At 39.4% G+C, this 16,779-nt stretch overlaps 1 pseudogene; it reads right to left on the reverse strand.

The window, feature by feature from the left end:
- Positions 1-13,716: 13,716 nt before the first annotated feature.
- LOC119507147 lies at positions 13,717-16,241 on the reverse strand (annotated as a pseudogene).
- Positions 16,242-16,779: the final 538 nt, after the last annotated feature.

The following is a 16,779-nucleotide window of genomic DNA, read 5'->3' on the forward strand; positions in this document are numbered from 1 at the left end:
TGTCTAAGATGAGTCTCTTGTATGCAACATATTGATGGTTCATTTTTTTTGATCCATTCTGCGAATCTATATCTTTTAATTGGGGAGTTTAATCCATTTACATTCAACGTTAAAACCGTGAAGGCATTTCTTGAATCGGCCATCTTATCCTTTGGATTATGTTTGCCATATTTTTCCCTCTCTCAATATCCTTTATTGTACCCATACCGAATCTCTTTAGTACTGAACCTTTCTCCAAGTCTCTCTGTCCTGTCTTTGTTTCTCTGTCTGTAGGGCTCCCTTTAGTATCTCCAGTAGGGCAGGTCTCTTGTTAGCAAATTCTCTCAGCATTTCTTTGTCTGTGAAAAATTTAAGCTCTCCCTCAAATTTGAAGGAGAGCTTTGCTGGATAAAGTATTCTTGGCTGGAAATTCCTCTCACTCAGAATTTTGAATATATCGTGCCACTGACTTCTTGCCTCCATGGTGGCTGCTGAGTAGTCACTACTTAGTCTTATGCTGTTTCCTTTGTATGTGGTGAATTGCTTTTCTCTTGCTGCTTTCAGAACTTGCTCCTTCTCTTCTATGTTTGACAGTGTGATCAGTATATGTCTCGGAGTGGGTTTTTTTGGATTTATTCTATTTGGAGTTCGCTGAGCATTTATGATTTGTGTATTTATGTTGTTTAGAAGATTTGGGAAGTTTTCCCCAACAATTTCTTTGAATACTCTTCCTAGACCTTTACCCTTTTCTTCCCCTTCCGGGACACCAATCAGTCTTATATTCGGACGCTTCATATTATCTATCATATCCCTGAGGTCCATTTCGAGTTTTTCAATTTTTTTCCCCATTCTTTCTTTTATGCTTTCATTTTCCATTCTGTCATCTTCCAGGTCACTGATTCGTTGTTCAACTTCCTCTAGTCTTGTACTATGAGTGTCCAGAATCTTTTTAATTTGGTCAACAGTTTCTTTAATTTCCATAAGATCATCCATTTTTTTATTTAGTCTTGCAATGTCTTCTTTATGCTCTTCTAGGGTCTTCTTGATTTCCTTCATATCCCGTACTAGGGTCTCATTGTTCATCTTTAGTTCTTTGAGTAGCTGCTCTAGGTGTGTCTCTTCTGGTCTTTTGATTTGGGTGCTTGGGCTTGGGTTATCCGTATCGTCTGGTTTTTTCATATGCTTTATAATTTTCTGTTGTTTTTGGCCTCGTGGCATTTGCTGACCTTGATAGGGTTCTTTTAGGGTTTGTAGACCAGTTGAAGTCCTTATCTCTAATTTATCAGATCTACAGCTTCGTGGAGTACACTTTCTCTAACTAACCAGCAGGTGGCGTCCACGAGCCACCTGTTCTCCACAAGCCAGATCTCCCCTGCTTAGCCTTTTGGTGAGTGGGGGAGTGAGTCTTGTGGGGCCCAATTGGTGTCCCAAGCTTGCGTGTGTAGTTGGTGTTGCCTGCCCTGTATGTGGGGCGTGTTTCTGGGCAGTCGGGGAGGGGGGGTGGCCCTAACAATCAAATCTCCCTGATGATCCTAGAGTTTTAAAGCTACTGCAATAGTCTAATCCTTCAGTTCAGTCCTGCCACAGTTTGTCTCTGCCACTGACCCACAAGTCTTTGGTATTGGCGTATGGCTCCTGAGACTTGCAAGTGGGCCCCTCTTCCAGGCTGTGCACCCCGGGTCCTCTGTTGAGGGATGACTGTGCTATGTCACAGGTGAGTGCCGTCCCCCCAGGGCAGTTCTGGGCTGCTGGGCTGTGTTGGGAGGCTCCCAGTCTGCTCAAATGATGGCTGAATGGGGCTCTGTTAATTCACACTGCTCCCCCTTCCCAGCTCTGGGACATTCAGCTGAGGTTGCAGGGAAGGCTAATGTCCACGCCCAGTTTTGTGGTGTGTGTCTGTTATTTGAAGCACTTCCGTCACACTGGGTTGTCTGGGGCAGCTCTGGGCTATGGGGCTGGCGATGGGCAGGAGTGTTTCCTGTCCACCAGGATGGTGGCTGTGAGCGGACACCCCCCGTTTCTTGGGAAGTTGTGTTGTTTAGTGAATTTTCTCAGCCACTGGATTATTGCCTTTTGTCTCAGAGCTCTCTTAGTTCTGCTCTTGACTTGACGTGCTCAAATTTCAATTCTTTGAAGCTTTCTGTATTGAGCTTCTTAGAGTAATTGTTTTAGAAAAACAAAAAGGATTTAAAAAAAAAAAAAAAAAAAAAAACCGGCCCTCCTCAGAGATCTAATGGGTTATTGAAATGCTAATAGACAAAGCAACCAGGGCCATTAAGGAAAGGTGCCCAGGGCAGAGAGATCAGCCTTGCTTCGGGATTTGCATATGCGCCTCAAGGCCTGATCTCCGCCCTTCCCCTTTCTGTGTTCACCAGAACTCCAAAAATCCTCTGCTTTTATTTTGGAGTTTTTCGTGTTGTTTTTTTTCTATGCCTGTCTCCTCTCTGCTGGGCTGGCTGCTCTCAGAGTCTCTGGTGTCTGGCCTCAGTCTATCTATGGTTGGAGTTTGAATCAGTAGAATGAGTTTCCGGTAAGAGCAGCCACTGCAATTCTCCCTTCTCCTTCCTGGAGCTGACAGCCCCTCCTCCCCTGGGACTGAGCCTGGCAGGGAGGGGCGCGGGTCCCCTGGCCGCAAAAACTTACAGATTTCGCTGATCTCAGCAGTTCCACGTTTTCATGAGTGTTGTATGAAGTATGCCCAAAGACAGATTGCTCTGTGGTGTCCAGTCCACGCAGTTCCTGGCTTTTTACCTACTTTCCTGGAGGAGTAACTAAAACATACAGCTCACCAGTCTGCCATCTTGCCCCGCCCTCTGCCCGCTTTTTAATACTGTCCCTTCCCATGGTGTTTTCTACTTTTAAGAGAATCTTCTCACTTTTTATTGTGGAATAGACAGAGTGGGTATCAACTCTCCCTTTCCTAAGAAAACCAAAATCAAAAACAGATTCAGTGACTTGCTCAGGATCACACAGCTAAGCCAGAGAGAGTAGGAGGGCTGGAACTGGCCCCGGATTCTCCTAGCTGGGCTGCTCTGCCAGCCTCAGTTATGTAACAAGTCCCCAGAATTCTGATGTGGATTCAGCAAATTTAGCAGGAGAGCTGACTAGTTAACAACCTTCATTGAGTATTCTAAATCCCCAGGGCAAGGTGATGATAATTTAACCTCAGCAATGTTTTCCCCTCACCTTTAACCCAAGGGATGAATGCATTATTCCAAGAAGCAACTGCCCTTTGGCTAGCGTGGCACGTTATACTCTAAAGGCTGATAGTCTATTACAGCACTTACTATTCTGGGCCCAAGGAATGGGGCCAACCCCAGTAATCATATTGCACAGTCTCTACTGCAGAATCCAAATCGACGTTCTTTTCCTAACTTCTCCCTCTTTGCTAGTATGCACAGGTGCACCAATTTAGTATGCCAAGAGCAATCTCTTGATGCAGAGCTGAACTGCTTCCGCCCCCTCTTATCAAGAGCAAACATCTGCATCTGGGCAAACACCGAGAGAAAGTTCCCTCAGCACATTTTTAGTCATTTTGGACTCAGGCATTGAAAAGACCTGATCATGTTTTATTGTATTTTCTGTGATAAATAGCTGATTTCTGGAATTAGAAAAATAGGAAAGAGAGAGAAAAAAACTTGACCCAAGTATTTGATGCAGTTGAGGATATGCTTTGAATTTCTTGACTGATGTGTATCCACAAACAAAATGAAAACAAGTTTTCTAGGTCTTCCTAGCACTACAAATCACCCTGTGAAGGTTCACGGGGTATGTTGATACTTTTTGGCAGAGAAGGAGTATATTCTGTTACCTGAAGCATTCCCTAGTGATGTGTGAACTATGTAATGAAAAATCATGACTAAACAAATGTTCTGCCACAGTATCTGGTAAGTGGATATTAAGATTATCTGGATTGATCAATCCTTCTCTTTTGGTTTGCTAAAGCTAACGAAATGCAATATACCAGAAATGGACAGTGTTAACAATGGGGATTTATTAGCTTGCAAGCTTACAATTCCAAGGCCATGAAAATGTCCAAATTCAGGCATCAACAGGACAATACATTTTCTGAAGACTGGTTATTAACAAGTGTCCTAGTTTGCTAATGCTGCAGAATGCAAAACACCAGAGATGGATTGGCTTTTATAAAACGGGGATTTATTTCGCTACACAGTTACAGTCTTAAGGCCACAAAGCATCCAAGGCAACACATCAGCAATCGGGTACCCTCACCGGAGGATGGCCAATGGCCTCCGGAAAACCTCTGTTAGCTAGGAAGGCAGCTGGCATCTGCTCCAAAGCTCCGGCCTCAAAACGGCTTTCTCCCAGGACGTTCCTCTCCAGCAAGCTTGCTTCTCTTCAAAACATCACTCCCAGCTGCACTCTCTTTTCCTCTTTGAGTCAGCTCATTTATATAGCTCCACTGATCAAGGCCCACCCCGAATGGGTGGGGCCACACCTCCATGGGAACATCTCATCAAAATTATCTCCCACAGCTGGGTGGGACACACTCCAAGCAAATCTAACCAGCACCGAAACGCCTGCCCCACACAAAACCACAAAGATAATGGCATTTGGGGGACACAATACACTCAAACCGGCACATTCCACCCCCTGAACCCCAAAATGACATTATCTTTCCAAATACAAAATATATTCATTCCATCACAATATCACAAAAACTTAAATCATTTCAGTAACAAAAGTTAAGTACAAAATCCCATCAAAATCAGTTTAGGCTTGGTCAGTTCTAAGGCATAATTCCCCTCTAGCTGTGGATTTGTGAACTTAGAACAAGTTATATGCTTCCAATATACAAAGGAGAGACATTCATAGGATAAACATTCCCATTGCCATAAGGAGAAACAGTAAGGAAAACAGGGTTAACAGGAGCAAAACAGTTCTTAAAACCCGCAGGACAAACTCCATTAGATTTCAAAGTCCAAGAGTCATTTACAGAACAATGTTGCATCCTTGGGGCTTGAGAGAGTGGGAGCCTAACCCTTCCCAAGGGCCTTTTCTGCAGCCCGTTCCTCTCCAAACACTTAGGTGAGTGCTCCAACATTTCCACACATTGGGGAGACCACCTTCTCGGCCCCACCCTCCTCAAACATCGGGGCAGCTCCCGGATTCCCTTCCATCTCCGGGTCACATGCTCAACCCCTTCAGAACAATGTGGTGGCAGCCAGGCTCTCCCCAATTCCCTGGAAATGTGCTCCACCCTCTTTGGGACCTGAGGTGCCAAAACTCTTCCAGAGCATCGAGGCGGAAAGCCCGCCCTCGACCTCCAGGGCAAACTCACCCTTTCCATGCATGTGGGCTGCTCCGCTCTCCCAGCCCTAAACCTCTTGACTCCCGACCTCAACCTCCATGGCTCTGTCTTTGAAGAGATTTTTCCTTTAATTTTTTCCTTGTCTGTCTCCTCCAGTCCAGACTGGCAATGGCTCCGTCTATAAAGATCTCGCAAAAATTCTGTTGGCTTTGCATGAAGCATGCAGGGGTCAAAGCCATCAGACAATAGGAGTTTCCACAAATCCTTTCTGCTTAACTCCTTATCCAATCTTGGCTTGTCCTCAGGTTGGGCTGTAGCTTCTGGGATTCTACCCACTGGAAGCCCGTAATTTTCCAAGCCATCAACTTCTGGTTTCTTTGAACCCAAGAGTTCAGTTCTAAGTTTATCTCTCTCTGCTCGCATTTTACTATAAGCTGCAAGGAGAAGCCAGGATATGTCCTCCACACGTAGTCTGGAGATCTCCTCAGCTAAGTATTCCAAGTTGTTGCTTCCAGATTCTTCCTTCCATCTGACACCAGGACTCAATTTTGCCAAATTCTCTGCCACTTTAAAACAAGGATCACCTTTCTTCCAGTTTACAACACATTCATCATTTCTGTTCAAGTCCTCATCAGAAGTATCTTTAGAGTCCATATTTCCACAAACAGTCTCTTTAAAGCAGTTTTGGCCTTTTCTATCAAGCTCCTCACAACTCTTCCAGAAATTCCCCCTTATCCATTTAAAAAGCCGTTCCAACATGTTTGGTATCTGCAAACTCAGCAGCAAAAGCACCCCACTTCTCTGGTACCAAAATCTGTCCTAGTTTGCTAATGCTGCAGAATGCAAAACACCAGAGATGGATTGGCTTTTATAAAACGGGGATTTATTTCGCTACACAGTTACAGTCTTAAGGCCACAAAGCGTCCAAGGCAACACATCAGCAATCGGGTACCCTCACCGGAGGATGGCCAATGGCCTCTGGAAAACCTCTGTTAGCTAGGAAGGCAGCTGGCATCTGCTCCAAAGCTCCGGCCTCAAAACGGCTTTCTCCCAGGACGTTCCTCTCCAGCAAGCTTGCTTCTCTTCAAAACATCACTCCCAGCTGCACTCTCTTTTCCTCTTTGAGTCAGCTCATTTATATAGCTCCACTGATCAAGGCCCACCCCGAATGGGTGGGGCCACACCTCCATGGGAACATCTCATCAAAATTATCTCCCACAGCTGGGTGGGACACACTCCAAGCAAATCTAACCAGCACCGAAACGCCTGCCCCACACAAAACCACAAAGATAATGGCATTTGGGGGACACAATACACTCAAACCGGCACAACAAGCTTGGGCTCCTCTGTCAGATAGCACATGGTGACGTCCACTGGTTCTTCTCTCCCAGGTTTCATTTCTTCCAGCTTCTGTCTTCAGTGGCTTCCTCTCAGCTTCTCTAGGGCTTTTTCTGTGAGCTTCTCTTAATTTCATCTCTTAGCTTCTTTGTGGTTTTTTTCTTCTTATAAAGGATGCTAGCAGCAGGATTAAGACCCACTTTGAATGGGGTGGTCATATCTCAATTGAAATAACCTAATCAAAAGGACCCATCCATAATAGGTCTACACCGCAGGAATGAATTTAAAGAACATGGCCCTTTCTGGGGTAAGTGACAGCTTCAAACCACCACACCTTCTCTTCCTTGACTTCCACAAGGCCACACTTGTCAGCTTCCCTTCTTCTCTGACAGTCTTCGTTTCCTTCTATGATTCCTCTTCCCTCAGACACATGATTCTCCAAGATTCAGTCCTTAGTTCTCTGCCTTCCTCTCTCACTTAAAGCTTTAACTCCCTCAGTTTTCATCTGCTTAAATGGCCATTACATTCAATGGCTTAATTTTAGACCTCTAAGGAAACATGGGAATTTAGTCAAGATTTCCCATTGGAATCACTCCTAAATCCAAATTTTCTCTCTAAAAACAATTTTCAAATGGATAATTCCACTTAAACTCGCTGTTTTGATACTCACCTCAAATTCAACAGCACTAAACGAATCATTGCTAAGCCACCTCACCTCCTATGCAACATTTCCCTCTTTCCAACTTTCACAAGTCCACTAGCTGACATCCCTGCCTCCAGGCTTCCTCTGGGAAAGCAACTTGTGTATTGCTGTCAGATTAGTCTGTCAAAACAGCACCCCTTCCCCTGCTGAAAACACACAATATGATCCTTCAATGTCAGTAATTAAGACTGTTTAGTCTGGAATATAAGATCTGCCAAAATAAGGTCTTACTCCATTTTTGTGACCTTACTTCTCACTAGAACCTTAGGCGAACTCTCTGTTGTCATCTCTTCAGTGTTCTCAATATGCCTTGAACTTTTATACTCTCTTTCTGCCATAGTTCTTCCTGTTCTCATTGCCAAGAACTCCTTTTCTTCCTTTTTTATGCTATTTAAATCTCACCTATACTTCAAAGCCCAAACCCCACTTCCTCTGTCAGGTCTTACTAACAGCCAATCCTGAAAGACCCCTCCTTCTTTGACACCACTTTCTAACCATTGATTATTCATAGATTCATGTTGTTTGTTATAATTTCATTTATATTCATTTCTTCTTCCCCCAAAACTCATATGCCTCCTGAGTGCCCAGACTATAAACAACTTACATATCTTTGTGATTTTCCAATGAGAACATCACTGATTTGTTGACATTCATTTTTTTTCTATTAAAAGAACAGTATTTAGAAAATGTTACAGATGTGCATACTTTGAGTTATTTCTACACTTGACTCTCATAGATTATAATCATTTGAAATCTGAATACAAGCAGAGTTTGCAGTTGTTTGAGGGAGGGGAACAATAATTTTATGTCTCATAGAGAGAAAACAAGAAAAAAAAGGCTAAATAAGTAAATGAAACTATTATCACTACTTACAATGCATACACAAGAAATAAAAAGAAATGAAGGAAAGATGTTAAAATGCCTTGGTGGTTGCCACAGGGATTATATTGCTAAAAATAATGGCAATAAGAGAATGCAGCATTCCAAACAACCAAACTAAAGAAATGGTAAAAGTTTGATTATGTGGAATCAATTCCATATTTTTAACAATAATAGCTGTTTGTATATTGAATGTGGAAATTTACAAACTTGTAAAAGTAAATATAAGCAGATTGTTTGTGTTCTGGTTTCCTAATGCTGCTGGAATGCAAAACACCAGAGATGGATTGGCTTTTATAAAGGGGGTTTATTTGGTTACACAGTTGCAGTCTTAAGGCCATCAAGTGTCCAAGGTAATGCATCAACAATCAGGAACCTTCACTGGAGGATGGCCAATGGTGTCTGGAAAACCTCTGTTAGCTGGAAGGCACGTGGCTGGCATCTGTTCTGGAGTTCTGATTCCGAAATGGCTTTCTTCCAGGACATTCCTCTCTAGGCTTCAGCTCCTCAAAAACATCACTCTTAGTTGCTCTTGGGGTATTTGTCCTCTCTCAGCTTCTCCAGAGCAAAAGTCTGCCTTCAAAGGCTGTCTCCAAAATGTCTTTATAAGCTGAAGCTCCTCTCTAAGCTCCTGTGTGTCCCTCAAAGTGTCCCTCGTGGTTGTACCAAGCCCGCTCACTCTGTCTGAGCCCATACAGTGCTCCACAAACCAACCAAGGCCCATGCTGAAAGGGCGGGGCCACACCTCCATGGAAATTATCCAATCAAAGTCATCACCCACAGTTGGGTGGGGAGCATCTCCATGGAAACAACCCAATCCAAATGTTCCAACTTAATCAACACTAATATGTCTGCCCCTAAAAGATTGCGTCAAAGAACATGGCTTTTTCTGAGGGGCATGATATAGGCAAGCTGGCACAGTTTGGTTTTGTATTATATTTTTCCAATGCAATTCTACTATGTTGTGACTTCAACTCTGTATTTTCCCTTCCAGTCTTGTTGACACCTTTTCTCAATTAACTTCCTCAAACATATCACTGTAAATCTATCCTGTATTAAGTCATCAGCCTGCTTTACTGGATCTATATCTTTTGCAAAATAAATAAAATGTGTGTTGTAAAATTTTTTTAACTGTTGTCATGCGGATTTCAGCTTCAATGTTACTAATGCGTTGTGCTTTTTAATTAACAGATCACTTGATTTTTATAAATATCTGCATGGCCTTTCTTAATATCATTTTAATTGATTTTGTTTAAATAGCTTTATTTGTAAAACTGCAATCAATATGGTTCCTAGAAAAAGGAAGCAGACCAAAAATACTGGATCTAAGCCATTTTACAGTCATGCCTTTCTGTTTAAGCAAATTATTCAGAAGAAAGATGAATTTTCAATTACATTATACAATTATATTTTTCAGTATACTAAATTAATTCCAGTCTTTTGTGGTTCTAAAGTAGTCTTGCTTAGATCATTCTAATGGGTTTCTCAAACATATGTTCAAGAATTAGTTGCATAAATAACTCGTTCCTGTCAATGAAAACAAAACCACTACTTATATATTTTATGTCCTAAGCACATGAAAAACAAATTAATTGAAAAACTCATTTTTATTCCAGGTCAGTGTAATTTTCAATAAGAACACTTGCCATTAAAAAAAAAAAAGAAACTCATTTAAGAAAGCATGCTTAAGTACATATTAAGAAGGATATAAATAGGTGACATCAGGTACAATGAAATATTCAAATAGTTTTCCTAATTCCTTTTCTTTAGTTTCAAGTGTTTTTAATTTCAATGGAAATTTATAAATGTGAAGGGCTCTAGAAACAAAGATCATCTACTTCAAAGGAGAGAAAAGAAAATATCCACTATATATATCCTACAATTTCATGGTTATTCATTCCTCCCAAAAACAAACAAACAAAAAAATCTTCTCTGAGAAATTATTAAGTTCTAAATCACCGTGGTTGACTAGGCAAAGGAGACGGCATTTTGGAGGGACAGAGAAGAGGAGAACCAATTCCCATGATTATTAGTTAACTTCTTCAGTTAATGGGGGCATACTGGACACTAGCAGATGGTCCGTGCGTTACAGATGGGTAATGAGAGGAATTGAGCTTAACTGAGAAGGGAGTGAGTAGTAGTGGAAAATGTAAATGTCTTAATAAATTTTGCAGACTAAAAGGAATTTAGTAGAGCCCAGTGATCTTTAAAAACTATTTATTCATCTGAAATAAAAACCCTTTGATATTCAAATTTAAAGACATGTTTTATAGACATCGTTACTTTTCAGTTCTATATTTGATCATAGAAATTTTGCATATTAAAAGAATTATTCTCATATGCTTTGGTTCACATTATTTTTGCTAAAATAAGAATTTGGGTTTTTCCCCCAAGGAAAATGGATCTTTTTCCTTCATAGAGTAGAAAAACAAAACATATTTTCATTTTAATCCTGAAGATTTTTAAAAATCACAAACATGTTTGTTTTACTTTTCATTTAGGAGTTGAGTATGACCACAGCTTTTTTATGGCAATCATCAAATTTTCTTAGTTACATGAACAATAAGATGATACTTAACGTATAATTTTAGTGAACCAGAAGTTAACTTGGATATTGAGAATCCAGAAAGCAGGAGGTTAAATTCTTCAAGTATGGACCATCTCTGAAGTAATGGGGATTGCACAAAAAGATTTGCTATAAGTAAACTATAGTTTTCTGGTAGCTGAGGGCAGAAGGGGAAAAAAGTCTTTGAAACATCATGTTTGCTAAATATTTAAAGTCTGTTAAGCCAGATGCCTGTGCTAGCAGAATGAGGCACAGTCACCTTTTGTCTTCTTTATATCAGGGCTTCTGATTGTTCTTAATCCCAGATGTGCCTGGTTTTAAACCTCTTTGTCTCCTAATTCCTGATCTCACATCATCTGTATTTCTTCTGGAAAAGCTCTGTGGTACTGCCTTTCCCATATTGTGACTGGAGTTAAGCCTTTAATGACGTGTTTCAAAATGGACACAGCCCTTTATTTTAGGCTAGAAAAATGTTTTTCATTCTTCCTAGACCCACTCTTAAAAAGATCACATACAATGACTAATTCATATTCTGAAAATAATTAATATCAAGTCATCCTTTTACAAATTAGTGCTATGGTGTGTATGATTTTAGTTATAGCATCCCACTTAAAAAGTAATAAATGCAGTCTTAAAACTCTTAATTTTTAACTCACTGTTAAAAGCTATTGTATATGCCAGATTTTCTAAAATCATTTTGATTTTAAATATATTTCCTTGACCCCTTAAAGGGAGAAAGCCCCTTAAAGTTGCAATATTTTGACAAATAGTGATTAAGTTAAATGAACTAGTATTAAAATAAAAACATGCAATTACAACAGAAAATATTCAGTACTACAAAAAAGAGGAAAAAGGTACATATCAGTTATAATATAATTAATTATATGAAGATGTATATTTATAATACTTAGATAATTATATATAAATATGTTTATATACCTATATATTTATATGTGTACCAATGTATGTTGGTGATGCTTTTTAAAATACTATGGCCCTTGAAATCTTGGAATGATAAAAGTGGCTTATAATGTGCTAGCAAGACAAAGCAATAAAGGTTATTAAGTAAGAAAGTAAATATCACAAGGCATCATTCTAATTGTTGTTTGAGTTTGCTATTTATTCATAATTGTATAACTTAAAGTTTTAATATAATAAAAAGCTGCCTAAAAGGACAAAAGAAAGAACGCTTTTAGAGAAACTTTTTAAGGAAAATGAAGATCTTTTTCTAAGGAAATATAGTAACCTCAAGCACAGTATTTTTTGCCCAATATCTTAGCAAGATAAACATTGTTTATATGGTCCTCCCATCAAAGCAGCAACATTTGCCTCTCAAATCTGTAGCTCTTGGGGCTTTTATCAACAAGAATTTCTAATAAAAGATAATTCTCAACATGAGGTTTGGTAAGGAAAAGTGTAATTGCATATTATCCTTTGAAAAACAGTTTCAAATTTAAGCATGTACCTTTACTCTTTTGTTTTCATTGTTTGAGACTAAAATTTCTTCAGTACAAACAAAAGCAAAGCCATTACTTCCACTGAACAGGAGATTTTTCTGAGAAGTTTTGGACCAAACCACTCATCTCATGGCAGGTTTGTCTACCTACAAATACAAAGTAATTTCTATACTAAATTATCACATAGCTAAGGGGATAGGAAACACTTACGTAAAGCCCTAAGAAGACACTAGGCATTTGAAATCAATAGTGATGGTGGAGGAGGGGGAGGGGAAACATGGGACTGTGGTGGTGTGACACAGTAGCTAAACAAAAAAAGTCTAAGATATAGTGTAGGGATGATCATTGGGAACTGTTTGTAATTAGAAACTCTGAGTAAGCAGGGAAAGAGCCGGCATGAAAACTTGAATTGACTATAGCTAGCATTCCAAACATTTAAAAATACATCAAAGTGTCCATTCACTGCAACCCAGAGGTCATTTTTATACTGATCAAGAACTCTGGGGAATTGAACAAGCCACGGATGACCAATGAAACCAAATAACCTCCCTTTTTAATACAAAATGAATTAACAAGTACTTGCCAAGAGATATTTGATAAAGGAAGAACAAACGGTTACTGATCAAGCTAAGTTCTTCAAGGAAGTAGAAATGTAGAGTACAACAACAACTTTATATTGCACAGGATGAGTCTGAGACAGCCTGCCCTGCAGGAAAGGGAAATGTTTCACCCAAAGCCTCTTCTCCTTAAACAGTCCTATTTTCCATGCACTAGATCCCAGTTCTCCCAGTCACAGCTGACCAGACAGACATGGGTACCAAATTCAAGGTGATGTGGCCTGAGGTGGAAAAAGCAGCTAGAAGATTTCCTCTCAGGAATACATACCAGAAACCCTGAGTGACTGTTCCAGTTAAAAATGGGAGCTAAAGCAGAAAGGTATGATGGAGAGATGGAGCATGTGAAATAGGGCATGATGGGATATGCCTGAAGTAAAGTAGGCAGAGACACACAATGAAATGGAGAGAACAAAGCAGGATGCCAAGAGAGAGAATGAGTGTAGTTGTTTTCCTAAAGCTTGTACTTGGGGCTGTTTTGGCCCAGACGTATTTCCAATGACAGTTCCAGGCCACCCATAGTTGGTTAGTTATTATTATAGACTTGAAGTAACTCAACTTTATAGAATGAAAAGATTCCGAATAAAATGATCTTGAATAAGCTTAGCATCATCATTAAAAGAAAGATGCTGGAGTCCAACTGCCTGATTCAAATCCCTGCTTATCCCCCCAGCAGCTATGTAACCATTGGGCAAGCTAGTTATTTTCTCGGTGCCTCAATTACTACCTTTGTAAAATAGGTATAATAATAGTACTCACCTCTTAGGGTTACTGAGAGGATTGAGTTAATAATGTGTACAATCTACATATATCAAGAGCTATGTGTTAGTTATTGTTTGTCTCTTTTGTTTTTTTTTTTTTTTACCAGATTTATCATTTTTATCTTTATAAGACAAAAACTAAGGAAATTATCCAAGTGATCCATCATATAGCACTTCCAGCTCCAAGGAACACTGACTTACTTCAGGTGACAATACTCCACCATTTTGAAGTTTCTCATCCACACTGTTTGTTTCTGTAGTTGTTACTTTTCATTTTGGAGGGCTTGAACGTGTTCTGAAATCTATATTTTCCCCTCAGCTGTGCTGTTCTGGAGCTGAACATTTTTTCCAGACAATTTTTGGTCCAACAAATTCAGGCAAGTTGATATTTTCAAACTATATTTGTTTAAGGTCTGACTAGATTTCAACTTTTTATTTTTGGGGTAGCTCTTCTCCTTTAACAAGGCCTCCTTCCAGAAACTATGGCCTCCCATTTCTTTAAGTCTTCTTCTAGCTCTTCCAATTCTTGGTGTTGGTTTAGAACTTTCTCTGTTTCTTCATCGAACCATTTCTTTTGCTCATCCAATTTCTGGAGGTGGTCTATACTTCCAAATGATCCTTTTCTCCTTTTCATCATAAATGGATCAAGATCCTCAGCCTTATGTTTTAGATCTTCCTCCTGTTGATCTGTTTTTAACTGTAGTTCTTTGATTTGTTGTTGATCCCACTTAATTTCTGCATCCAGTTGCTTCCTTTTTTCATATTCTTCTCAAAGTCTTTTTTGCAGCTGTGACTATTGATACTTCATGTGATCTACATTCTGCTCTACTTCATTAGCACGTTTCTCATTTTGGATGGACAGTGTTGCCTTTTTCTTACTATCCTGTTGCTTCTTCTGTAAAACCTGCACTCTTAGCTTTGTGGCATCCATCTTTTTACAGAACTCTTTCTGTAATTTTACCTTCAAAGCAACATTAGAAAGATCTTTGTTTTCCAGTTCCTGGAGCTGCTTTTGTGTTTCAGTTAATTCCACTTTTGCCTGTTCTGCTTCATGCTCTAGTTTTGTTGCTTTCAGAGAATACTGTTTGCTTACAGACCTGGCATGTTACCTGTTTTTATTAATTCTTTAATCAGATCTTCCTTCATCTTGATATTAATCGTAAGTTCTCTCATTTTTTGTTTAGCCTCATTAAGTATGAGTTCTGAAGTCCTAAGTTGTTTTTTTTTTTTTTTTTCATTTTGGAGTTTCAACTTTTATTCACCCCCATATAATACCACATATAAAATGTTGCATAGATGAAGCATTGCTGAAACTTAGACAATACTTTGGGATTGGCCCAAATTATACAGACTTGAAAAAAAAAATCAAAGATGGGAAAATTTTTATCCTCTAAGGGTAGATTTGATTTGGAGATAGCCAAAAGTTACTTGAGTTTAACTCTGGTGAAATAAGGTGGGTAATAACAAATTTTTTAGTGAAATAAATATGAAAAGGTGACCTATTTTATTTTTAGAATAAGTATCGGTGTAACCTGTCAAGATGCCACCTTCAAAAACAATGGTTTTGGGGATAGATAAGTAATTGTTTTTAAAGTTTTGTCTGGGGCACATACATATGTATCTTATTTTACAATAATAAAGAGAGAACAGGCATAGCTAAGGAAAAAAACAAAATATTCAGCTTTCGAGGGATGTCAAGGCCAGGTAATAAAGTTTCCATCTACTTGCTATGGCTTCTGGATGGTAAGCAGCTTTTATGTCAAGTGTAGGTTGGTAGTCCTGCCTTGACTTAAATCAATGATGCAGCTGCTGGGAAGCAAGAAATAGTGCTGGATTGCACAGACAACCAAAACTAACACAAATACATATAGTAGATAAATTCTCTTTGAGGTTAGAGATCTCCTTTTACAGAATTTAGTATAGAACAGATTCAAAAACCAAACTTCTTGACTTCCCAATATTAAATAACCAAATGTGCAAGTCGTAAGGTTTTGCAAATTCAACTCCTGACTTTCCTAGAGACATTCAACTTTTATGTCTTCATTCACCAAACCTGACTTTGTTTCATCCTGAATATTATTCAATTCAGCAAGAGAACAAACAGGGGCCTGGCTTCTGAATCCATGAACAACTTCTACATCATCTCATTCCAGATTTCTCTTGCCCTTCTGGGTCTTCATCATCACTATTACCAGAAAATTGGTGGTGGAGAACTTCATCTTGTTCTTCTATGGGACCTAATAGCACTTCGTGTTTGAAATCCAGCAACTGCTTTATCTAAAGAGTGTAAAGGGGGGCTTGTGTAGATCTTCCAGGAATCTGGTTTTGCTGGGGCATAAATATAATGCCCCAAACAGTTATCAAATGGTATAGTATATGGTCTCTTTTTGGGTGTTCTGGTATCTGACCCATCTCCACATGTTTCCTTATCTGAAGGAGTCAGACAGGTTAAGTTTTGTTAGTTCTTCACTCAGTTGATCCACAAGAAATTGTTGTATTATTTTTTCATTCTGCAATCTATTCACTTTCTGTGCTTCTTTCAAAGATATAACATGCCCTTTGTTTTCCTGTACCATCATTTGCATTTAGTTCTTTAGTTCCTTCACCTTCAGTTCCTTCTGATTAAATACTACTTCACCGGCAGCGAGGGCACACTGTGTTTCCTTTTTCATCTTCTCAGATGTGAAAAAGATCCTTCAACGATGTCACTTCAATGTGACTTCAACGATTCTAGAAGATCTCTTCACTCTTCTTTGTACACTTCTATAAAGGATACTTTTATATTATAGTCAATGTTAGAATTTTCAGAGATGCTTTGAAATATTTCTTGGATAGCTCGAGGAATGATACCCTTTTGACTCTCCACCATTGAAGCACCGTGGCCTCCTCCAACGGTGTGTGTCTTCCCAGATCCAGTTTGTCCGTAGGCAAAAACTGTGGCGTTATAGCCCTCAATGAGCGACAGCCCTAGCGGCTTTATACGTGTATTTTAGACTTCATCTTGAGTGGAATTTTTGCCAAAAATAAAATCAAAAGTAAACTCTCTCCCAATGATAACTTGCTGGGTGCTTGGAATAACTCTCACACAAACTTGATGATTATAAAGAACTTCTTTGCAAAGCAGAAGTCTAATTCTTATAGCAACTTTTGCTGGTCTTTCTTCCATGGCAGCTTAGATTTTACTAAATAGATTTTCTACATAATATTGAG

The sequence above is a fragment of the Choloepus didactylus genome, chromosome 1, assembly GCF_015220235.1.
Source record: "Choloepus didactylus isolate mChoDid1 chromosome 1, mChoDid1.pri, whole genome shotgun sequence".
NCBI classification, from domain to species: Eukaryota; Metazoa; Chordata; class Mammalia; order Pilosa; family Megalonychidae; genus Choloepus; species Choloepus didactylus.